General features: G+C 36.4%; 1 long non-coding RNA gene across 1 annotated transcript in view; it reads right to left on the reverse strand.

The window, feature by feature from the left end:
* Positions 1-1,203: 1,203 nt before the first annotated feature.
* The window catches only part of LOC110260691 (uncharacterized), a 288,982-nt gene continuing 262,904 nt past the window's right edge, over positions 1,204-27,281 (reverse strand). Inside the window, exons 3-4 of the long non-coding RNA XR_014803466.1 lie at positions 19,596-19,654; positions 1,204-5,797 (exon numbers count right to left, since the gene is read on the reverse strand). This is a non-coding gene — a long non-coding RNA (uncharacterized LOC110260691). The remainder of the gene's footprint in view (positions 5,798-19,595; positions 19,655-27,281) is intronic.

The raw sequence follows: 27,281 nt of genomic DNA on the forward strand, positions 1-27,281 counted from the left end.
TGTTCTAAATCTTAGGAGTTGAAAATATAAAAGACCAGTCCAAGTAGAGTCAGGTTTCAACCCTAGCTGGAGTGTAAGATTCATTGTTGAATTAAGAGGGAGAGAGGAACAAAAAATAATGTGAGGAAGTCCCTGTGTAGTTCGGTGGGTTAAGGATCCAGAGTTGCTGCCAGGTTGCCCCTGAGGTGGGGGTTCAGTCCCTGGCCTGGGTGTGGCAGAAAGAAAGGAAAGGAAAGGAAAAGAAAGGAAAGGGGAGGGCAGGGGAGGGGAGGGAAAGGGAGGGGAGGGAAAGGAAAGGAAAGGAAAGGAAAGGAAAGGAAAGGAAAGGAAAGGAAAAGAAGGAATGTGAGACAGTAAAACCAGGTAATGCAGAGCCTTGAATTTCAATGCATCCTGCAGTTTCTCTTAGGCAACAGAGAACCATGAGAATTTTAGTGCAAGGCGCAGGAAAAACAGTGACTTATGAAGGTTAAGTTAACCTGGAAACAGAATCTAAAATGATACAAGGAGATTACAAAGCAAACTCTTTTCCTTGTCCATCCTCTTCATTTGATATGGGTATGTCTGGTTAAACTTTCAGGACTGCATTTTCACCTATCCTGACACCTGTTAGTCAAGTTAAAAGAAAGTTATTTTTATAGCCTGTTACCGAAAAGGAAGTTGTAGACACACTTTGATCTTAAGAAAGTAACTGAGTGGCTCTTAGCAGCTGGAGATGCAGAATCTTCTGTTATCAATATTGCCTCTCCGCAGTAGTTAGCTTGGAAATCACACACAAATAGAAAGCTTTAGAAGGATGAAGCTATCAAATGATTTGACTAGGGTTTAAAAGCACTTATATTTATGTCATCTTTTAGTTATTGCTACAATATAAATTTTCCATTGATTGATTTGCCAGACTGGCAGGTTATTGATTAATATAGATATATTTGAGAATTCATATGGACTAGGAACATCTGAAATAGACTTAAGGAAAAAGTATATTTGCTGTTAACTCTGCAAGTATAGAGGGCTGAGTAAAACTCAGTTCATTACTACCTCATCAAAAAGATAGGGCATTTAAACAACATACACCAAGTTAAAAGACAAGTGATGGTCTGGGAGAAAAATATTCTCCATTCTAAGAGGAAGATAATAATATTTAATACTAAATTTAATAATATTAATATTAACCACAAACCATTAAAAAAAGAAAAACTCCAATTTTATGTGGTCAAATAATAACTATTTTATAGAAAAAGAAATACCATCTATCCAATACAGCAATAAAATTAACTTCACAAGTAAAGTGTATGTTGCAAATTAATAGGTTGACACATATTTTTCCTCAACAAATTGAGAAATTTTTAACAGATGATAATACACACATTGTTAAATTTTAGAGTGAATAGGTATTCACGTTCAGTATTGGTTTTAGTGTACCTACTATATTTTGAAGCATAACTGGGTAGGTGCATAACAAATAATTCCACTTTCAAGAATTTAATCTGTAGAAAAATTATCACAAAAATATTCCCTGCAGTGTTTTGTAATGGTGTTAACCTCTAATAACTTAAACATGATGCAGTTAGAAAGAGGAAGATGGATCTATATTGTTGGTATGGAAAATCTCCCTCCTGAGTGAAAGGCTGATGGAAAAATACATACAATTTGATTTTATTTCCACTCTCAAAAACTCAAAGCAAAAACTATATGCATGCATACATATATATGTGCATGTTTGTATACATATAACCCAGTGTGTATATATATGTATATGCATACGTATATATAGGTACACATACACACATACATCGCCTATAATGAACATAGAGTTCTGAAAGAAATACACTAAAACAATAATAGTAAATAGCAGTCATTGCCACTGAGAATGAACAGTAAGGGGTACTTTTGCTTGGCCTGTATTATTTGATGTTTTTGCAAAAAGAGTTCATGTGTCACTTTAAAATTTAAAAAATAATATGCTTATTGAACGATATGATCTTGAAAGTATCTAACTGAATGCTTCATGAATTCAAGTATATTTTACTATAACTTTTAACCATTTATAAACTTTGAAAATTATAAATATTGGGCTGGATATGAGCAAATTGTTTTCCTGCAACTCTGAAACAAGTCATTGAGGAAGCCTGGTATTCTCTGTAGCCAAGAATTAATACGTAAAACATTATATTTTAAATAACGCATGATTCCACTTAGATGAGGCATCTGAAACAGTCAAATCTACAGAAGCAGATAATATAATAATGGTTGTCAGGGGTTGGGGATGGGGAAAATGGGGAATTGTTATAAAGTTTCAGTTATGCTAGCTGAAGTATAAAGTTTCAGTTATGCCAGCTGAAGAAGTTCTGGAGATCTGCTGTATAACACAGCACCTACAATTAACAATCTGGTATTACACATTTCAAAATTTGCTAAGGGGATAGATAGATCTCATGTTAAATGTCCTTACTCCTCACTCCCTCCAACTCTGGTAGGTGTTGGGTATACCTATTGCCTTGATTATGGTATGGTATATCATATTTACATGTGACTAAAACCATCAAATTGTACATGTTAAATATGTACAGTTCTCTGTATATCAATTATACTTCAACTAAACTGTTACAATAAGTTTAAATGCATTTTGAAATATAAAATGTGCTTTCATTAATCTTCTTTGCATTTTCTAACTTTTAAGTTTTAAGTGTAGCCATATATATAGAAACAATATGTTTATCAAAGGAAATGAACTGTGATGATTGACATTTACCACACAACTGGACTGAATGCATATAATGCAAATGCAGGTGTTTGGGGAAGAACTTCAAGTTCAGGCATCTACTTGCCTTTCCTTTCTCTTTAATTAGACCACATATCTGTGGAATATCTAGTTTGTTTGATATTGTTTTTCTTCTTTCATAAGGTCTGTATGTGTAGATTTTGTCATTGGTTTTATTTTATTTTGCCTCTTTCTTTTGGTCACTGGTTTGAAAGTCCTATTCCAATGTACAGTGATGAATGCATTCCAGTCCAGCTTTGCCCTTTGCCATTCATTCAACATTGGGAAAATTATTTTATCTTTCTGAACATGAGTTTCCACAACTGCAAAAGTAGGGTTCTTTAATTCTCTCACAGGAATGTTGTGTGGATGATATTACACATTTAGAGCATCTAGGAATGTGCCTTATTTAGGCAATAGATAATTTCACTTTCCTATCCCTTTCTTATTACTTACATTTTCTATCAAAATATTACATATTGTCCTTAAGTTTTAATTGGAAAAGTCTTGCATTTTATGACTATTTCAAAACAGCCAGAGAACTTTTTACCATCCATGTGCGTATTAACAATATATAGCATATTATATATGCTCTTTGGCTTGTAAAAGCTGTGTTGTCATGGTTACCCTTCTGCCATTAAAGACAACTTGCATTGGGCTATTTTCATAAATGTAGTCTCTTGGAAAGTCAGCATGATTTAAGACTGTCTTTTTAAACGTTTGGGTTTTCATAATAAAATATATTAATGAAAGATAATTACAGATTTGTGAACTATCCTGAAATATATATGTGTGTCTTCTCTGCTTTGTATATTTTCCTCTTAAAATGTAAGAAGCTAACTCAAAAAAAAACTAATTTACAAGACTAGCTGAAATTTCCAAATAAGAAGTTAGAAAAACGCAAATGTTATTTCTCATATTTTCTAAAATTATACATAATGCATAATCAACAGTTCATTTAGCTGTCTAGCTAATAATTTATAATAATAGCTATGTGCTGTGTTTGAACAAATTTATTACATACGTACTTCTCATATATTTGCAACTTCCAGTTTTAAACAACCTATCTTATTTTATCATTAGCTCTTCCCCTTTTATTACGAATACAACTTTTTTTAATTTCCAGTGAAAGTGAAGAAAAATGGAAACAGATATACAATACTTTCTCTTTCATGTAGTTGTTTTGTTTTATTTTACTTTTTTAAAAAATGAAGTCAGCAGAAGTTTTCCTACTTAGGAATTTTAAGTGCTGACTACCATCCACATTTCTCCATTACTTCCTGAAGCACTTCATTACAAAGTCCATTGGTAAACTGCAAAAAGAAATATCAAATGTGGTCCTAATGACAGTGAGTTTCATTCCTTTCTATTTTCTCTCTGTGTATTTGTGTTGAATGGAATTTAATATGTTAGGTCCAACTGACAACATTAAGTCCATATGCAAATACCATTGCTTGATGCATAGGTGCAGTCAGCACAATGGACTGTGTGAAGGTTCAGAATATAATTTTTCTTCACTCGTATTGCCATTAAATTCATATATACATAGTGACAAGGCAATATTTCAGCCAAGATTGGAAGAACTGTATTATCAGCCATTCCTTTAAAATGGAGTGGCACTAAGTTCTGTCCAGTGGAATAATTTCTCCAACAAATCTACTCCAGTCAGAGGCTATTTCTAAACATAATATATATGTGGAAATTTATCACGAGTACCACACCATGTTTTTGGTTGGTTGCTTTTCCAAACCACTGGAGGGGCTGATAAGCAAATACAGCCATAGTATAAACTCAAGATTAACTTTTTCTGTGAGATCTGATTTAAAGTAATTACTGAGGCTCACACTGACCTCATCCTGCTCTGACTTCTTATTTCACTTTAGAGAGGAGAGCTGCTTTCTGCATTTTCCTGGACTATCACCACATCTCATAAAATAGGGGTTAATAACTATCTTCAGCCATATTCTAGGAGTAACAAAAATAATTAAAATAATATCTAAAATCAAGTGTTTTTTATTGTTCACACACCATTCTACATCCATATATTAATCCATTTAATCCCTACAACAGCCTTTGGAAGAGGGTACTTTATTCCCTTTCTGCAGACAAGGAAATTGAGACTTAGCTCAATAGTTTGCCAACAGTCATAGAGATAATAAGCACAAAATTTGAGATCCTAACAAAATCATGTCAGCAAAGTCCAGTTTTCAACCACTGTGCTCTACTGAAGAATGAGGAAACATTTTTCTGCCAGTGATTCTACCGACTTGTTTTGTCTTCCTAATAACAGGTCCTTTCTCCACTTCTGTTTGCTTATAGTCAGAGGACTTGAGTCAGAGCTTAGTCCCCAACTTCTAGAGGTATTCATCAATCAAGGTGCAAGCAACAGAAACTAGCTCTTGCAGAATGGCATTTTACCGAAAAGATATTGCATAGCTCACAGTTTTAAGAATCAAGTTTTAAAACAATGCACAAAAGAGATAAGAAGCAACACATGGTTCCACACCCAATGTGGACATCAAGCTTTGTTCTGTGACTTGCTTTGGACAATGAAATGTAAAGGTATTTTTTCCCACTACATCTGAAAACACACTTTAAGAGGCACTGCATGATTCTAACATCTCTCTCTGAAATCTGTCTCACAAATTTAGCATGTTCCACATAGGAACAGCAGGGACTGTTCCTAAGGTATAAGTCCCAGAAATAAATGCTTATTATTTCGGACCCTGAGATTCTGGGTTGTTCAACAACATAATCTAACTTAAATTTATAAGGCTTTTATAAAAGCCACTTACTAGTGAACAGAATCATATCCAAAATGATGCGACGGTGTCAGTTCAGTGAGAATACTGATTCTTTCTACATGTAAAATATATTTGAATGCTGGTACTGCTGTCACCATTGCTGCTCAACACTGAATCCCTATCCTGGTACCACTGCCATCCTTATCCCAGAAAAAAAGGATTTGCTGTTGCCACAGACACTGCAATCATGGATGTTACACAGTTCATGTTTCTGTAGTTCCCAATTCAGTGCCTGGAAGAGAGGCTTATGGTTAGAGGAGTGTAGGACCTCTACACTCAGACACAAGGTTATTTGGAAAGCAAATATCTGGGTAGGTATTTGTGGTAGGATAAAAGCTCTTAACAAAAACACATACTGAGGAATTGCTTAAATAACAAAGAAAGATCTCTTCACATGCATCAGAACCTCCACGACAGCAAATATCTTAATGAAGACAGGGAGTTCCCCCTCCCTCTCTCTGTCACCCTTTCTCCCTGAGCCTTCTCTCTTTCTCTCTTAACTACACTGAGTTTTAATAAAATTTAAATCCTCCATGAACACGAGTAGATTGTAATTGGGGAAATAGGAGGAAGACTAAAATTCAGCTCCTGACGAAGGTTATATTATTCAGTCCAGATTTACCATTCACAAAGCTGATACAACCATCTTAATTTGAAATGTATCTATTTCTCACTTTATTCACAATCTATATGAAAGGAAGAGTAATGATAATTTCAAACCTCAAAACCCAATAGACATATTGCCTGAACAATGAAGTCAAAGTGTTTTGGCTTTTAACTCAAGAAAAGTTACACAGAGGCAGCACCTTCATTAGAGTTGCTATTCCATGCAGTGGTGTATGGCCCTGCAGTGCAGAAACTGGATTTTTTCTGTTTTTCACATGTTCACTTTTAGCAATGATTCACATAAGTAAAATTTTCATAAGATATATATGTTATGTATATATGAAAAACATAATCCCAATGTACTAACTTAAATATATTCCTTTCTCAGAATTTGGTATGTTCTTTCTTATCACAGTTTCTTATGAAACAACTGGTGGCTGATCCCATGGGTTAAATAGCACGACTTAATTTGCAAACTAGTTCTCTCTTGCTACTTCCAACTATTGGGGCTTTCTCACCTTCTAGAGTTAAAGATGGCCTTGTGTGCTGGATATAACCAATAAGTTATCATAGGAAGTCTAACGGGTCATAGAATTTTGAGAAAACTTTTGCTTAATTGATAAAACATTTCAAAATCTAGCTGGCATTACTCCTTTCCTTTTAATACTGCCTTTAATGTACATGTGGAGCAGTGGCTATCATTTTGTAAAACTGAAAGACAAATCAACATGTTTAGGACAGTAGGGCAGTAATATAGAAAGATCTCAATTCCTTAAATATACTGTTTAACAGCTGGATAAATACTAGTTTAATGACAATTGTTAATTTAGCAATAAATGTCTTATATTTCACGCCACCATTGGCCACATATTTTGTCAACTGAAACCAAAACTGTTCTCCTGATACAAATAGTAAACATGAAATCATATGAAAAATAGTGCTTATTTATTATTTTATTAGAAAGAATGTTTCATATAAACTTTAGAAAACACAGTGAAATAATCTGACGACACAAAATTGATGATATTACTTTTTCTTTTTTTTTTTTTTGGTCTTTTCTAAGGCCACACCTGGGCATATGGAGGTTCCCAGGTTAGGGGTCTAATAGGAGCTGCAGCTGCCAGCCTACGCCAGAGCCACAGCAACACAGGATCTGAGCTGTGTCTGTGACCTACACCACAGCTCACGGCAATGCCAGATCCTTAACCCACTGAACAAGGCCAGGGATGGAACCCAGAACCTCATCATTCCTGTCGGATTCATTAACCACTGAGCCATGATGGGGACTCCGAAGATATTTCTTTAGAGATAAAACTGGCCCTAAGGCTTTGTGTCCAATGTATTTCTTGTGCGGACCATATTTAATGTACTGTGGCTTTTATCTATGAAAGCTTATTTTTCATTATTTTATATTGGTCACCAATTGCATGGAAAAATTCACATTTCTAATTAAACTGTTTACTTTTTTCTAGTAGATATTGTGTCTTTTATCTTCAAAGGTTAGTATTCATCAGTCTCTTGATTACAATGGCATCTTAGAATTACTGCTTTGAGGGCTGAAGTTTGATTTTACAATTAATTAGCTCTTAATCCTAAGCAAGTTATTTAATTAGAGCTTTATAAATCTGTCTTAAATGATACCTTGGATATTTAATTTTTAAATATACGCTGAAGCTTCTCTAGCATTGCAATATCTAGGCTTCCCTCAAAAAAAAAGACTCTATTTCAATAAATAGCTTACAAATTTTCATCACAGATTTTCTAACTCTTACCTTTATAATTTTCTCTTTAGAAGCAAAAAGAAAACATTTACAAAAGCATATACTAAAATGTTTTTGAAATTGAAATTAATACAGTCAAAATAATATAATCATAATTAATGAAATAGTCAAATAATAAATTTGTAATTATTTAAAATCATATATAGAATTCGGTGTGATTACAAAGACACATCACAGAATTTATGCAGAATATGAGTTTTTCTTTCTGCTGTCCTCAAAGACTCAGACATACAGACATTTAGGTTAAAGTACTTATTTTCCTCTTAATAAAAAGGGAAATCTGTAATGCATTTTTTTTTCAGAAAATATTATTTACTATAAATGGCATTTAACACCTAACTTAGCTGGTAAGACAGTTATGAATGATCACATTATTTAAGCTATTAATGCAAAGCATGACCCATGTCTATCTGAGATGTTTAGAGGGGATTAATAGGCTGTATGTAAAATTGATAGCTAAATCTTAGGTTAAAAAAGTACATTTCTAGTCCTATCTTTAATATTGTCATTTTGGTCATTTTAGAGTTTGCTTGGTTTTTAGAATTTCAGCTGGCTTCAATTTCTTGGCGGTGTAATAAATAGCTACTCTTTTCTCTCTTAATGTTTATACATATTCAATACTAAATTATTTAAATTCAATTTTAATGTGTGATAATTTAAGCAGATAAATTAGGCTATTCAGAATGAAATCTGATTACATGACCATTGAAAGGTAATATCATATGCAGCTTGCTACAACCATAAAATAATTCTTTATAAAGGAACTTGAAACTTTAATTACATGTGTATATCATTTCATATTATTATCAAAATTGTTACATTCTCCTTTACATACAATTCTCATTTAGTCTGTCTCATTTAATGTTTCCCACATTCATTGTAATAGTTTCTCAACTTTAAATGTGGGCCTTTGTCATATATTCCTATTAATGCTATATAGGCATGCACTTTACCTACCTTATTCCCAAAAGGTATTTAATACTACCATAATGTCCTTTCACAAGGAATCTGAATAATAATCAGAGACCACAGGGACCGTTTGGAGTTGTAATAAAGACTGACTCCATTTTTGATGTTTGATTCTTGACAGCTTTCAAATCCTACTGCTTCTCCTAAGCACTTGGTGAGGTTGATAAAGGAAGTCTGGGTGCTCTCTCTTTTTGTGCTGATAGGATGTTCAAAGCATGTGATCCCTGGCCTTTGTATAAGAACCCTCACCCAGCTCTACTCCCTAATCATAAAGGAGAACCAATCTTCTTTTAGACCAGCTTGGGACATTATCATGCTCTCACCCCAGAAAGCCTTGCTATATAAGTAAGAAAAATTTTCATACCCTCTTGGGGTGTGTGTGTGTGTATGTGTGTGTGTCTGTGTGTGTGTTTGGCATTATTAGTTTCAATACATTAAACAAATGCTGTGTGGGGTGTCCAGCCCATCTTTGTGAGTTGGTTACAACAGCTGGCACTATAAGAAGTTTGTCAAGGCAATAATCACTATAACTAGCTGTCATTGTTCTTTTGCTTTGGTTTGCTGCCTGCTGATGAGCATGCTCTTTTAGCTGTGCCTCTCTGTGCTCGATTTTCTGAGTCCTATTGAGCCTCTTATAGATTAATGAACCATGTTGGAAATTTCAATAACTGACCATTAAGGAAAAGAGTATGAGACTTGGCCCTCCTTAACGTAGCCCTGAGTCAAGTGTCATGACCCAGATTACCTTTATGTCACAGATTGAGTCATGTGTCTCAATTACAATGTAAGCCATGCCTGATGCTAGACAACTCTCACTCTGTGACTACTGGTTATGTGTCTAAACCAGATATAGGCCCCCATTTGACAGAGTACTCAGAGGAAAAACTGATATTCTTTGTAACAATTTTAATTGATTCTTGAGATTCAAGCTACATTCATATCTAGGATTTCACCATATTTAATTAAGGTAACCCCCCTATTCTCTCTGAGAAATTACCAAACATAAAAGTCTTATCTTAACTACTACTACTTACTTAACTGCTACTACTACAAAGTAGCTACTGCTTTGCCGAAAAAACCCTGTGATCATAGTACATATGGCCCTAAAATATCCCATGGTGGGCATGATCATTCTGACCCATGAGTAATACATTTAAATTGTTAAGTCTTGACACTTAACAATCAGCTCTACACAAATGGGATCTGCCATGGACTTCCCCCTGTTTCCATCCAATTAAAATATCTAACATGATTCATATAAATCAAAACTGGCCTTCAAGGATTGAAACCCATTATACAAAACTTATTTTTATCAGGATTGATTTCCCCTGACCATGTCTCAATTTAGCAGCATAACCAGGCCTGCTCTTAAACTTGGAAAAAAATGAATGGAGCCTCCTTGTAGATTTCAGCAATCTTTAGATCATGAGTTCCCCACTAAGTCACTTATTTTAATACTATTGAAATTCCTGACTCTTTCCAATCAGAAACTAATGAACACTTTATAATTACAGATTTGGCTGATATGTTCTGTTCATTGCCTGTTTCAACAACCTCTTGGCTGTAGTTTGCTTTAAGTTCAAAGAAACAGAATGCACTTTTACCTAACTACCCTGGGGTACCTCAACTTCCCTGCCATCTCACACAATCTTCATAGAAAAGAATTAACCTCATTCAACTTCCTCCAGGAGCACAGGTATGACATCATATCAATGACATTCTCCAAAGAGATTCACTGGACAAAGTCATTCAGGGTATACAAAAACTCACAAAGAACCCTTACCAAAAGGGGGTGGGCCATTGGCCCTCCCATAGTACAAGGCCCCACCATTTAGGCTAAATTCCTAAAAATTATTTGATCAGTCAAGGGTTACTCTGTCGCTGACTCTGTCAAGAAACAAATATTGACCTGCTCAGCACCAGCAAAGTTAACATGAGCTGGACATATTTTAGGCCTTTTTATGTTCTGAAGGTTAATACTGTCTCAATTTATAAATTTTACTAGAGTCCATTTATGCAGCTACTTGCTAATCATCCACTTTGATTGGAGTACTTTACTAGAAAAGGCCTTAGAATCCATCCAAATCACAATACAGTAGGCACTCTCTTTAATACCTCTAGACACTCCTTCACCTTAGCTTTAGGAATCTCCTCTCATACCTCTTGGAGTAACTGAATCAACCATGATGTCAATAAATTTCCTTTGGACCTCTGGAACATAAAGTGTCCATGGACTTCTGGACTGCAAAGCATTAGTGCATCAGTTGCTGGCTGCACACAGAGCTCATATAGGCCCTTAGTCTACGATGCTTCATATTCAGCTGCTCATTATGCCTTTGGTCATAAAAGCAGCACCCTGCAACCCTGGTTCAGCCACTAAAGTCTCCTTCATAAGATAAAAAGGTACCTACAAGATAGAGCTAAATCTGGGTTCTCTGACATACCCTGGTTGCAGCAGAATGGCCTCATTGTCCCTAGTCCATAGTCAAATGCATGGTGCTAAAGAAGGTCACTCCTTTGTGTATATATACCACAGAAAGACAAAGACAAATACCATATGATATCACTTATAACTGGAATCTAATATCCAGCACAAATGAGCATCTCCTCAGAAAAGAAAATCATGGACTTGGAGAAGAGACTTGTGGCTGCCTGATGGGAGGGGGAGGGAGTGGGAGGGATCGGGAGCTTGGGCTTATCAGACACAACCTAGAATAGATTTACAAGGAGATCCTGCTGAATAGCATTGAGAACTTTGTCTAGATACTCATGTTGCAACAGAAGAAAGGGTGGGGGAAAAAATGTAATTGTAATGTATACATGTAAGGATAACCTGACACCCTCGCTGTACAGTGTGAAAATAAAAAAAAATTATTAAAAAAAAAAAAAAAGAAGAAGGTCACTCCTCTCCCAGTCCACTATCTGGAGAGCCTCTTGGAGTTAAAGGAATGAAAATCAATGGGAATTTTATGCTTTTAAGAATGGCTCAGTGTCCTCATATGTGATGGAGCTTGCTGGAGAGCTGCTGCTTCTTATTCCTTAACCAGAACATCTCTGATCAATAATAGAATAAGGGCTAACACAATCCAGACAGTGATCATAGCACTAGATTGGCCTACCCCCAACCTGTATGTTTTTATAGACTCTTTGTCCATTGCTAATGGTCTGGCCATTTGGTCCAGCCAATGGAAGCAACAAAAACTCCTTATCCAATATTATTGCATTGGGATAAAGAATTCTTGGAAATTTTTGCCTCACAAATACTCTAAATATAATTCCAGGTCACATATATATCCTTCCCCACACAAAAACCACTATGCAAGTCCTCATCAATATACTCCTTAACCCCCTCTGAGTTTAGATGCTATTAAGAGGGACTAGGGCATTCATTTTTCTTTTTTTTCTTTTTTTTAAGGCTGCACCCATGGCATATGGAAGTTCCCAGGCTAGGCAGGGGTCAAATCGGAGCTGTAGCCACTGGCCTACGCCACAGACATTCGGGATCCAAGCAGCATCATGGCAACACTGAACCTTAACCCACTGAGCAAGGCCAGGGGTTGAACACACATTCTCATGGACACCAGTTGGGTTTATTACCTGCGCCACCACAGTAACTCCAATTTTACCTGTTAAAATACATATTGCTGGGCTTTTAAGCAAGACATGCAAGGGACCTTTATCTCTCCTGTGAACACTGGTTTATAAGTCTCATTAGGCAACAAAATATCTCAGGTTCAAATTTAATTAAATGAAACCTGGAACATTTTAGTCCTTAAACATCAAGATGAATTGCAATGAAGAGTCTAACTTAATTTTCGATGTTTGATGACTGACAGCTTTCAAACCTCACAATTATTCCTTCACTCTCTGCTCCCCATCTGGGCAATCTCACACAGTAGCCTGGCTGCTCTCTCCTCTGGCACAGCAGCCAGTTCAAATCATGCAAGCTATGCAAGGTTTGTGGGAAATCTTGCATCAGGCCAAGCCTAAACACTATGAAAGGTGAGCTGGTGTTCTTTCCCCACTGTTTGAAGTTATTTTCAGGCCAGCTTTGAATGCCACTCTGCTCTTCCCAGAAAGACATATGTCATTATCAATACTTTTTATATCCCAATGGTGAATATGTGGCATATGTACGTATCTTGACATCAGCATCTGAACCAAATTTTGATTAGGTTGATCTATCCTGCTTTTATGGAGTGGCTATAATAGAAACATTGTCCATCAAATGTTATTCTATTAAAGAGTACAGGGATAAAACTGGCATCCTCAAAAACATTTAAAGCAGAAAACTCCGTGGCTATCTGATCACCACAACAATTCCAAAGATTCCATACCTGAAGTACTGATGGTTGTCATAGATGAGTATTTTTACCCAAAGGGATAAAATAAGATGTTTAATGATGAGGACAACAACAGCAATAACAACAACAGTGTTATTGTCCTTCTGAAGCACTACAAAAATGTTGCCTAGACGTTTGCTGGTGTTCTGTTCTACATTATTAAAGTGGTTGACTTTTATTTTGTTGCTTACTTTGGTCCTAAATGAATTATAAAAAAAAAGTTCAGAAGGATTTTTTCTTTCCAATTATTATAATGAGTACAAATATGATACTTGCACAATTACTTCTATTAATAAATTTCTGACCCTTAGAAGTAAGCATATCATTTGCATGTCTATATTTAGAATCATTTCCAGCAGCCAGATAATTGCTAATAAACTGGTACCCATGGGAACTTGATAGTAAAAAAGAAGGCAAGAAAAAGTCGAATGAAATTTACTTTTAACAATGTAGACAACGCAATGAAGTCAGTAAGGTAAATACAATGTTTCAGCAGCAACTAGAAGGTTTTGATCCACAGATCAGGATAAGAAGAAAGCCCCACCTCCACCCAAGGAATCTCAAGGTGAAGCAATTAACATTATTTTCCAGTTATGTATCTCTTCCCCTAATATGTGCAGGAATGAGTGGGTGTCTACTAGTGTCCACAAAGATAGTCCTGCTGTTTTTGCCTCATTCTGCTGATAGAGGAACTCATATGAACTAAAAGGATTCCTCAGTTTTTCCAAGAAGCAGCTTGTCTTTGAATGTACTCCTTCTCTGAAGAGCCATTGAGCCTCTTGTACTACAGCCATGTTTATTCAGCTGAAACCCATACAGACTATGACATTTGCTTGCTGCAGGACAGTTGGTCACGCATCTGTTGGAACTACAATCATGTTGTAAGATGAAGTCCTTGCGCAGGTTGCCTGCATAGGCCATTTGCTCCACCTCTACTGTGAAATGATGCTCAGACTAAAGAAGTATTTCAAGATGTGAAATAAAATGATTTCTCCTACTTCATAATGATGTTCAGCCAAGTGGCACCCCATGCCCAAACTTCCTTAAATTCCTATTATTAAAAACAAACTCTGGATTTACTCATACTGTCCCATTTTCAGAGTAAAGTCTGTCCACTAACTGGATTAGATGAGGTCTCTCACCCAGAACAATTATTTTTTTCTGCTCAGTGCAGTAGTAGTTCCATTGGTCCTGTTACTTTCTCTCCCCAGAATGATTTGTTTTCTTAATTATATGGGCTTATTATCCTTCCCATCACAGCTGGACTGTTATAATTTAGAATCTCAGGGAGAAGTGAAAATATATAATCTTTGTCTCCAATAAGATTTCTTTGCTCTTCAAAATCCTCCATATTAGTTCCCATCGTGGCGCAGTGGTTAACGAATCCGACCGGGAACCATGAGGTTGCGGGTTCGATACCTGGCCTTGCTCAGTGGGTTAAGGATCCGGCGTTGCCGTGAGCTGTGGTGTAGGTTGCAGACACGGCTTGGATCCCGCGTTGCTGTGGCTCTGGCGTACGCTGGTGGCTACGGCTCCGATTAGACCCCTAGCCTGGGAATCTCCATATGCCATGGAAGTGGCCCTAGAAAAGGCAAAAAAAACAAAAACAAAAACAAAAGACAAAAAAAAAAATTCTACATATTTACCCAAGCATTTTGATCCCATTCCATAAAAATCAAATACTGCTAATATTCAATCGGTAATATAGAGAATTTTGAAGAGAAAACAATGAAATATTTTCAAATATGGCTATGTTTCTTTATTAAGTTACCCATATCTAATATCTACTTTTTAAAAAAGAATTATTTATTTGGCTATGCTTACAGTATGCAGTAGTTCCTGGATCAGGGATCAAATCCATGCCATAGCAGTGAAAACTGCTGGATCTTTAACCTGCTGAGCCACCAGGGAACTCCTATGTCTATTTATGTTATACTTATTTCTGCTTTCTTAGAGAATAACTTTTTCCTGTTGTGATGGGATGTAATAAGGTATTATATATTTAGGCCTATATTTTTGGTAACATTCTTAGTAAGTATTACTATTGCTGTTTTTTTTCCTATATATAGTTTTCTTCTGATAGATTTCTTCTAATAAGATCACAGTATTTTTGTCTTCATCCATACCATGCATGTAGCCTATCGCCACCTGTGGAAATTCTATTTCAAGGTCTACTTCTTTATGAAAATTTTCCTAAGACTCTTGTTTGGAATAAACCATCCCCTATCTTTAAACATATCATAGAACATCTTTATCTTTATTGTAGAATATTGTATTCTTTCTAGTTATCTTATTGTGGACATGCCTATAAATTATACTGTGCACTATGGACTACGGTTTATTCAGCTTTAAATTCCTCATATGAGTCCATATGCTAGTTCACTATGCATAGTAAATACTTTCTAATAGTTGCATTGAAATCAGAGCTAATGGTTTTAAGATCTTAAGCTTAAATAAAGGTAATCAGCATTTCTGTTGAAAAGGTTCCATGCAAGTGCATCAGCCTCCAAATGGGAACTCTCTAAACATTACATATTTTGCCTCATTAGTTCATTTTCATCGGTAGGAGAAAACTGGAAGATGGTGGGAGGTGAAAGCAGTTACTGAAATCATCTGCATATATTTTAGGTCAATATTCTAAACTGAAGTAAAGTTATTATAAGGCTTGATACAATCGTCACCACATCTGAAAAGCATAGATTTGTTATATAATGCCAAAAAATGACAGTTATTACCAAGCCTATAAAAATTAATTCTGCCTGTTTATGTCCTTCTACATCACAAGCTAGTATCACTATAAAACCCTTATCACAATTTCTAGTTTATTATTCTCAGGGATAAAGAGTGCCTGCTTCATCTCTCAGTGTCCAGTACTGAACACAAGCCATGGTCCATTCTATAGACTCCATGCACATTTGTAGAATGAATATATAGTCTTATTTGAATTGTAAGACTGCCATGTGCAACAGTAGGACTCATGCTACTCCTCTGATACATTTTGCCATTACATGTGACTTTAAAAACTTTTAGATGTATTATAAATACAAAATTGTTGATTAATTTGGGAAGACATGATCAAGAGTATAAATAAAAGTTAGGCTATATATATTACAGTATGATTTGGGTTGACAGATGTTGAGTTAAAACTCATCTTTATTCTAATAAATGTTTCTCAGACAAATTTAAGAGGGGTTGGCGGCTAGCATTTCATGAACCTTTAAAAGGAAAATTAACATCAGTTACGTTGACAAAAATGAACAGAAAAAAATAAAACCTATTATTTCACTAAATTTTCACCTACCCAAAAACAGAATATCATTAACTATGATCCATGTCATTATTAACCATAAAGTTGATGGTAATAACTAACATCTAGTTTGCTTATATTAATTTCCTAGTTTCCCAGTAGGCTAATTGTAGCCTACTCTTTTTAGAAGAAAAAAGTAGTAGTAATTTTTTTCCTTCTTTTTAGGGCTGAACCTGTGATGTATGGAAGTTCCTATGCTAGGGGTCAAATCAGAGCCATAGCTGCTGACCTATACCACAGACACAGCAATGCCAGATTCTTGCTGTGTTTGCAACTTACACTGCAGCTCACAGCAATGCTGGATCCTTAACTTGCTGAGTGAGGCCCGGAATTGAAACTGCATCCTCATGGATACTAGCTGGGTTCTTAACCTGCTGAGCCACAATGCACTGACCTAAGAAACTCAAGGCCTAAGGAAGAGCAGAAACCCTCATAAGTTTTCCTGAAAAATGACGACTAAGAAATTGAAATTTAATTTACCTTAGTGGTGAATTCTTTGTCAATGGTACATAGTAAGTAGCTACGCTGGGATTTGAACCCATGTCTTTATGCTTCTACAATGCCTGTGGTATCAGATTTGTATTGAAAATGATTACTACAGACTGACAGTGAATGCCTTACATCTGATTCTTCAACATGCCCCAATGTGGACATACTTACTATTCAAAGATCTTACTATTCCTCATCTCTATGCCATTACTGAAATGATGCATTGTACCTCTAGGAGTTTCAGTTTCTAGAATTTTACTTAGCAACTAAGGTCCACTTCAGTTTTACAAAATAATTCCTGATTCTCTTGACTGGATCTGAAATGTCTTTTTGAAAACACCCAGAATTAATTGTTATCCTTTATATGGCAAAAATAATATCCTATTTGCCTTTAGTTATTTTCATGTTCATAAAAGCTCTCCCCATCAAAGGAAACCCAAAACTTTACAAGCTTCTAGACCCTAGGGATTATATCCTGCCTATCTTTGTATCCACTGTGATACACAACACAATAGAGTAATCATATCTTATACTTGTAGAGCCCTATGCAGTTTATTAGTTTTAAAAAATTCTTGATGACATAAGGAATAATTTTATCAAACTCAAGCTTTTCAGGTAGATACGGCCTGCAGCTAAAATGTGCATAGAGATCCTAATCAGCAGGTGGAGAATTGGATTGGCTTCTGAGGCACCTCCCAGAAATTCTACAGCTTGATCCATCTGACAACTTGGTGAAACAAGCAGAAGAATCATATTAAGAGACATATTTTTCTACTTGATTATTAATAGCCTAGACATCAAAATATGAGTATCTGTGAAGTGCTTAAAGCTCTGATTATGAAATTTATGCGGATTGCCCACTGATTGTTTTAGCCAATCATCTAGAATAGTGATTTTCAAATTACCACAATGAAGTCAATGACCTGGGTTGATGTGCAGGGAGCAGTGGGCACTGCAGGAGAAAGCTCCTTGCTCTCCTCCTTCCCGTAATTTACAGAAGTATTGCTCTATTTATTAAGCATATTAGATGTACTTGCAATTTATTTTATTAAAAAGTTTCCTAAAGGGGGAAAAAAAAAAAGAACAGAGGGAGAGGGAAATTGAGGAGGGAGAGGGAATGAGTAAGGAGAAGGAAAAAGAGAAGAAGGCCAAATAAAAAAAAGGACAAAGGAGGAGGGCAGAAGGAATGAAGCAAATGAGGAAGGAAGAAAGATTATATGCACTGGCCTAAGCAATTCAAGGCATAAGGAAGAGCAGAAACCCTCATAATTTTTCCTGAAAAAATAGTGACCAAAAAATTGAAACTACTTCACACATATAGTTGAGGTAAACTTGTAAATAGAGAGACAAAAATAAATGTTTCAGGGAGTTCCTGTTGTGGGACAGCAAAAACGAATCTGATTAGTATCCATGAGGATGCGGGTTCCATCCCTGGCCTTGCTAGTGTGGGTCGGGGATCTGGTGTTGCTGTAAGTTGTGGTGTAGGTTACAGACATGGCTCGGATCCCACATTGCTGTGGCCGTGGCAAAGGCTGGCAGCTACAGATCCAATTGGACCTCTAGCCTGAGAACTTCCATATTCTACAGATGTGGTCCTAAAAAGGCAAAAAAAAAAAAAAAAAAAAAAAAAAAAAGTTCCACACAGGAAATATGTATATATTTATATATATATACCATTTTGCCAATACATGAATTGATAGCAGGGGACACATTTTTATTTAGCAATTGTTTCCAATGAAAACATGTTAAGGAAAGGGACTAAAATTAGGAGAGTTAAGAATTAATCTCTTTTCTAACTGCTTATTCATTGTTAGAAAAAAAAAAAAGGAATATGTACTACTCTGTCTCTTCTACCTATTACAAATACATTCTGTGAGCATTCATCAGAAATCCTTTTCCTTGAATTAGAGGAAATAAATAAAAATATTTTGACCTTTAGATTATTCTCTCTTTTTTGAGTGACAAGACATTTTCTTTGGTTACTTTATCATACCTTTATATTCCTTATGTTTATTATATAGAAATTTAACTTTAGTCATTTTTAGTGGGACTGTTTCTCTCATGGTTATAGATGGGGAACAGGCACATCCCACCTGTACTTGAGATTTGAGTTCGGGGAGATGACACAACAAAGAAGGGTGAACTATAATGTTACCACATAAAGTCACATACATCGCAACAAACTTTCTTTGTATGACCCCCTCCCCCCAAGGAGAAAGTAATGTCTACTAGGAAGCAAAATAGGATTGTGGTTAGGAATTTGTATTCTAGAGTAGGGCTGCCTGTGTTCTCTAATTCTAATTCTATACCTTTCTAGCTTCCTTAACCATTCAATGCTTCAGTTTCAGCATTTGTAAAGTGAATATTATGAACTATTTCCCTCATAAATGTGTTGACTGAATGAGAAGAAAATCAAAGTAAGAAACTTAGAATAACACATACATACATACTACATGTTCAGAAAAGCCTACTTAATATTATTGTCATGAGCTGTGTCAGTAGAAATACATGAACATTTAAAATGGTAGTACTCACTTGTTCTCCATGGCAAGACTTTTGTCACTTTGAAGTGAGCACTTGTGGGAAAGGTCAACCTGAATATGAGACAAAGAAAACTGCATTAGATATAGGTTAGAATTCCTGATGTCACCTTGAACAATTTTAAAATCTTTTATTTTTATGTACAATAGTAAAAAATAGGGACTTAGGGTTGCTCAAATGAGAATTTTTTTTATCATAGGATCTGAGAAATGTTATTTATTCATAAAAATGTACTCATTATCAGTGCAATAGTCTGAAAGTATTTTTAAATAGTTTGCCTCTATTTTTAAAGTTTGACTGCTGGCAGATTTTAAGCCCTATCCCTCCAAATTTCCTTTCTGTCCCACCTCTGAGCAAGCTGGTAAGAAATCTCAGTGCTACCCCCTTTAGCCCTGGCAGGAAGTTCAAAGATGAACTTGTACTGGAACCCTTTCCCACTTATTCATTTAGTCAATTTCCTTTTCCTACTTTTTTTTTTTTTTTTGGTCTTTCTAGGGCCACACCCTCAGCATGTGGAGGTTCCCCTAGGTTGAATCAGAGCTACAGCGGCCGGTCTACACTACAGACACAGAAATATGGCATCAGAGCCACATCTGTGACCTACACCACAGCTCACTCAAAACGCTGGACCTTAACCCCCTGAGTGAGGCCCGCGACAGAACCTGCATTCTCATGGATTCTAGTCAGATTTGTTTCTGCTGAGCCATGATGAGAACTCCCCTTTTCCTACTTTCTTAAACAATTTTTCAGGACAACTTATTAAGTCTGGCTTTCCCTTCCCAGAAAGTTTCCTTATGTGAGTGAAAAACCTTTTCATATTCTCTTGGTATACAGAGGCATCTTTGGTCTGGACATCCATCCTTTTTGGTGGAGTCTATCCTGCTTCTATAGCGTGGCTACTATAAAAAGTAGCCTCATGACTCATATGAGTTTGTTCATGTGAAGTAAGAGTCTTCTAAGAAGTATAGGGGTCAGGGAGTTCCCGTCGTGGCGCAGTGGTTAACGAATCCGACTAGGAACCATGAGATTGCGGGTTCGATCCCTGCCCTTGCTCAGTGGGTCAAGGTTCCGGCGTTGCCGTGAGCTGTGGTGTAGGTCGCAGACGCGGCTCGGATCCTGCGTTGCTGTGGCTCTGGCGTAGGCTGGCAGCTGCAGCTCCGATTAGACCCCTAGCCTGGGAACCTCCATATGCCGCGGGAGCGGCCCAAGAAATGGCAAAAAGACAAAAAAAAAAAAAAAAAAAAAGTATAGGGGTCAGATAAACTGTATCTGAAAGAGTCAAACCATATTGAAAGAAAAATTAATACAATGCCTCAGGTCACTTTTTTAGAAGGTATAGGTAGGGAATTTAACAAAGTATCATTAGAAGTTCTTTGTAACTCTTAAGGAGCAAACATCATTTTAATGATTGTTTTCTATCTACCCTTTTGTTTTTTGTAAACGTATTGCATATATTTGAGGGTTTTCTCATATATTCTTTTTGGTTCTCTTGTATACTGCCTTTTCATGTCATTTACATTCCAGATTAGTGAAACTGTCACTTCAAATTTAATTCTTGTAAAGCTGTTTTCACGAATCAATCTATCCTTAGTTTCCCTGTCATCAATTTTTTTTTGTTATATAGAGTTACATTCTGTTAGATTCATGCTTTTCATTCACCTTTTGATGTGTTTTTCTTCTGTAACAGATACCGTATTTGCTCATTATTTGAAATGTGTTGTTGTAACAGCATTTATAATAAACACATTGAAATTTTTGTTCTCACATTTTCAAGCTCTTGTCTTGGCCTCTAGTATCAGTTTATAAGTTATTTCATCCATAAATAGAACCTCAAGAATCCTGTTACGGCATGCTTATTCATTTGGATGTCTGGACTCCAATCACATGCATTTTATTTTCTTTGGTGATAAATTATTTTTCATGAAAATGTATTTTCATTCTTTAAGAATAAATAAAAGGTTAACAAATCTATATAGTCTGAATTTCAAAGGACATTACTACTGATTGCTATGATTTACGAAGTCACTAGATTTCAGTGGTCAACACTGATTACAAGGAAGGAAACCTTAACAAAATTAATAAAAGCTGAGTGTTTTTCCAGTGTTGTCACCCATCATATTTTGTTGTAGTTTGGACATATGTAAATTAAAATGGTAATTAAACAAAGGGATTTAAGAGTGTGAATTCTCTGAGTTTCTTGGATTAAAGTTCTCATCAATTCAGTAACTTAACAGTTATTGGGTTTTTATATTATCTTGCATTTTATGTGACCCTTAAATAAGAAGTACTGAGTTCCTATTTTACACTTAATAAGTGGCAAAGTGAAGATTTCTAAAAGTCAAAGGCTAGAGTGGAAAGTTGATTTTTTTTTTCTTTTCTTTTTTTTTTTTTTGGCTGCACCCACAGCATGTGGAAGTTCCTGGGGCAGAGACTGAATCAGCACCACAGCAGCAACTGGAGCTGCTGCAGTGAAAACACCAGGTCCTTAGCCTGCTGCGCCACAAGAAAACTCCTGAAAAGTTGATATTTAAACAGTTAAATTGGATGTAATTTGATCATAATTTGTGTTTCTCTTTGTATTGAGTAGAACACATTTTTCTTTAGTGACTCAGTTCAGGCTGCATGGTATCTTGCTGGATTTCTTCAACTGAGCCCCTCTCAGTGAATTCTGATATAACCTACATGAAAAGGTGGAAGAGAAGATAAATTATAATCGCATTATTTCTCCCCAACCTTGAAAACAGCAGAAGTGATGAAAAATTCCTGCCCACTGTCGACTGTGTTCACTCTCAGGTGCTGTTCATTCACAGCCTGAGCCCCTTTATTGCTGAAGTACCATTATGTTTTTTCCTGCTTCTCATGAAGTTTCTAAACAAACATAAGCTTAATTAAAGAATGCTTGAAAATCTGTTTCAGCCTCTCTCAATCTTCATGTTGCTTTGTTAGCTGGTCTAACTGGAAACATGTAAATTGAAATGATGTGCTGTGATGATGTGGACAAAATGTGCAAAAGGATAAGGGTGGATGATTTCCTGAATTTCTATGTGAGAAGGTCATAGGACTAGAAAATGCCAAGAAAACTGACTGGCATTGAGAGGCAGTCTAAGGATGGGGCAAGAAGTAGGACATTAAGTCATAGGTCAATAGAGATGTCAATATAGGTCAATTATAAATGTAAATATAACCTACTGATGGATCAGTTTCCTTAAGGTATAATTTAGATGCACTGAAAGGCACAGGTCTTAAGTGCAAGTTCAATAAGTTCAAATGTGTATAAGGGGTAAACAAAAACTTTCTCAAGATTTATATTTCTATCCCGTGTCAAAGTTTGCTCACACATATTTCTCTATCAATCTCAAACTCCACACCCACCCCATGTCAGGCAACCACACTTTTGATTTTGGTCAGCACTTGGATGTATTTTTCTGTCATAGAGAAAGTTCAGAGAGTTCAATACCTCTGAAATGAACACTTTATAAGTGGTGAGGTCACAAGTTTGTGAAATTTGTATAACATCATCTTCTTGGTTCATATTTGCTAAGATTCTAGGGACATTGTTTTAGCTTAATGTGCATAATTTCCTTGGAAATCTGCAACATCTGTCTTCTGTATATTCCTATTTTGAAGGCAGGATGTAGGAATTTTGTAGTGAAAAATAAAAGCAGTTATATACACTCTGCGATCTTTCCCAAGAGATCAGATCATTGGTATGTGTGTGAAATAAGAAGCATTATAAAGTAATAGGATTATATAGAGTACATTATATAGTACATTATTATATTATATATATTATTATTATTATATAGTACATTATATAGTAATAGAAACCAAAGGTTTCTCCACATATGGTCCAAGGACAGTCTGTATCTCAACTGCTAATGATTTTATTAAAATTCAAATTCCTGAGCCTTATTCTTAGGCTTCTTGAATCAGAAGCTCTTGGAACTAGGAAAACACTGCTATTCATTTTTATGGAAAATAGTTGGGTTCTTAACTCGCTGAGTCACAATGGGAATTCCACACAGCTATTCATTTTTAAAGTGACTCATATCTGCAAATCCTGACTCAAACAGGCAATTTGCTTAGCCTCTCTGTGTTTTGATTAACTAATCTGAGTTAATAATTCTTAAATGAGATAGAAAATCCTCAGGACAATCCCTGACACACAGTAAGGCACAACCTATAGCCAGTTTCACTACTGTGATGCTTACTGTTATGAACAACCTGCCTAAAATCCTTGACTGCTATCTTTTTGATTTTGTGAAAAGCAATTAAGCCCATAACATGATTTGGCCCCTACATATCCTTCACCCACATTTCCGTAAAAGTACCCTCTCACTCTCTAAGCTCTAGCCTCATCTGTTACTTCTCAGTTATTTGAATGTGCCACATTCACTCCCAACACAGGGCCTCTATAAATGCTATTCTGTCTTCATAGAATATTTTCTCTGTAATCCCTGGAAACTCCAGTTCAAATGCCATTTCCTCAAAGTTCCCCTGACACACTTCCCCCAAATAAATCAAGTATTCCTAATTATATAGTCTTCTGATACTATCACTATGTTTTTTAAAGCATTTATCATAATTCTTATTCTGTACCTGTCTAATTATATAAATAGTGTGTATTATCTATGTTTGACTTTGAACTCTCAGGGTAAGATAATATGTCTGGTTTTGCATACCACTGACAAGTAATGACTTGAAAAAGAGACTGAAGTGTTTTTTTATCTGTCAGGTTTGTTCTGCTTGCTCATTTCCCCTAAATTAAGGAACCAAAAAGATTTTCACATTAATTTTTTGTTTATATTACCTTTTCTTTTATTACATTATACTTATATCTATTATAAGCAATATGTATACATATTAAATTACTTTAGAATTCATATTTTAAGGCAGGGAATCTCTAAAATTAAGAAACCTATTATACTTTGTTCTTTAATTTCAAATATTAAAGAATAAGAAGGAAAACTGCCACCTTGATATTAAATTTAAAGCTTATATTTACAGAAAAAAATTACATCAAAAATCCCAGGTAAGGAATTAATAGGCTAGAAGTTGAACTAATAATCTTGACGTAGTTTTATCATCACTTAGTTTATTTTTATTTTTATTAAAATTCTACCTTTAAAATATACAACAGAGCTTTTTTTTTTTTTTTTTTTTTTTTTCGGTCTTTTCTCTTTTGTCCTTTAAGGGCCGCACAAGCGGCATGTGGAGGTTCCCAGGTGTGGAAAGTAACATAATGTCTTTTCTATCAAAGGAAATCTTGGTTACTCCATTTTGCTCCAGTTTCAGCTGAAACGCCCCCTGCGACCTCCTTCCTCTTTACCTCTTTTCCCAGCAACAATTTGTTTCAAATTAGCCAACAGGGAAGAATGTGTGCCATGATCTGACCAATGGGAAGGTGACAGGTACATCACCTGCGTTAGGGATAAATAGGGGAGGGTCCTTTGTTTGGCAATGCGCTCTTTGGAGTACCTGCGCCCTTCTGCAGAAGTAAAGAGCCTTGTGGAGATTTCTCCTTGTCCACGTGTCTCACTTTCCAACACTGATGACCCAAGCTAGAGTAATCTTAATTTCCAACAGACTTGGGGGCTTGTCCAGGATTTGGGGTCCACTGGAGCACAGATTCTCAAGGAGGGGAGGCTCATCCCACAGCCTGTTGCAGTGGCCCTAAATTGAAAAGTCCACGCCTGTGAACTTCAAACCCGTGGAGTGTTCTTGATAATGTGGGAAACCACACAACCAACCAGGCAACTTCTGTTAATGGACCAAGATAGGAAAGATCACAGGTGCATTGGAGTACCTCCTTGGTGGTCGGGGATGGGGGTCAGTAAGTCTCAAAGGGTCTCGGGTGAGACCAGCAGTTTTGGGTGAAACTTGCGATTTGGGATGAAATCATAAAATCAGAGCACGATCCTCAAAAGGTCGCGGGTGAGACCAGCGATTTCAGGTGAAATCAGAGGATCAGAACACTATCCTGGGAAATGGGAAGTAAGTCTTCCTGACCTGAACCTCCACTTGGAGGATCAAATGGGGGAGGGGATGCAATTCCTCCAGACCATCCTTTGGGATTGATATTAAAGTATCCATGGACAAAGGACAAAAAGAAGGGAAGAATGATTAAATGTTGTTGTTTTATTTGGACACAGACACCTATTCTCACCCCATCCATCTTCTGGCCAAAGTTCAGATCAGATGAGGATTGGTCTGTCAGCTGCTCATTCAGTTTGTCCAGGACAAGTCACTGGGGTCTCAGAAGGAAACTTATTATACTTTCTGTTGGCAGGGGCACCAATGGTCTTATTTCCCCTCAGAGCACAGGACCAAAAGGAAAATGAGAAGGAAACCCAAGAACATTCTGGGACCTTCTCCCCTCCATGGCACCCCCTTGGCTTGCTGTCAACACCTTACAATCCCCCAAATGGTGCTGGCCCCCCCTCTAGCCACAGCCACCACCGCTGTCGCTGCCTAGGGAGTGCAGGAGTGGGAGGGGTGCAGAGCCCACCACCCAGGCACAAGGGCATTGCCTCTGCTCACAGAGTTAACACAGGAGAGGAAGGGCGCAGAGCCCACGCAGGCACAAGTGCACTGTCAGCACTCCCGGAGTCACAACAGGAGGGTTAGGCTGCAGCCACAAGTGTGCTGCCCCAGCCTGTGGGATCAAAGCCCACCACCTCAACAAAACCAAAGGATATGGCAGGGACTTATTCCAGACTTAGGTGAGAGTTAAAACAATGTCAGGAGTTCCAGTCGTGGCTCAGCGGTTAACAAATCCGATTAGGAACCATGAGGATGACTATTGGGTCCCTGGCCTCGCTCAGTGGGTTAAGGATCTAGTGTTGCCGTGAGCTGTGGTGTAAGTTGCAGATGCAGCTCTGATCCCACGTCGCTGTGCCTGTGGTGTAGGTTGGCGGCTGCAGCTTCAATTGGACCCCTGGCCTTGGAACCTCCAGGTGCTGCAGGTGCAGCCCTCAAAAGAGAAAATAATAAGTAAAAATAAATATAAAATAATAAGTAAAATATATATAAAATAAAGAATTGGAAAGATAAACTATTAGAGAACTTACTAAGAGAGACATAGAAGGTATATGTGAGAAGGAATGAGGAATGGAATTCTATTTTATCAAGGGAAAAGAAGAGTAAATCTATCTTCTAGCTTGTTTTAAATGGAAAATGGGGGACAAACTAATGGATACAGAAAGTGCTGGAAGGTTTGTGGGAAGTAGGCATTGAGAGAAGGGTTATACATTGTCAGAACTCAGTTTAAAATAAGTTTAATTGAGTAAATTCATTTTAAAATAAGTTGGTACAAAACTTGAACTTGGCTTTTCTTTGTTAAGAAAACAAAGTTTCCTTGGAATGCTACTTTGATAACAGATTATATAATGTTCTTTTAAGTGATCTGCTGTATTTGCTTTTGAAATCTCTTATAACTTTGGTTAAGAAAGAAGTATTATCCACAGCGAGCCATGATTCTATCTGACCAAATTAAAAAAAATGATTTATTTATAAACACTATCAAAATCTAATTAAGGTGCTTTTAACTCAGCTAACTTTAAAATGCTTCACGGGATCCTTGAGGCCTTCAAAAAAATAAAGTTAAATTTACGAAAATTATTTGAAATGTTAAAATACACAGAGTATTATCAAATGAGTGATAAACCTCAGATTATATAG

The sequence above is a fragment of the Sus scrofa genome, chromosome 5 (genome assembly GCF_054392235.1).
Source record: "Sus scrofa isolate SSC_HxYL_T2T_F1_AM1 chromosome 5, Sscrofa_HxYL_maternal_Yorkshire_Landrace_v2.0, whole genome shotgun sequence".
Classification (NCBI taxonomy): domain Eukaryota; kingdom Metazoa; phylum Chordata; class Mammalia; order Artiodactyla; family Suidae; genus Sus; species Sus scrofa.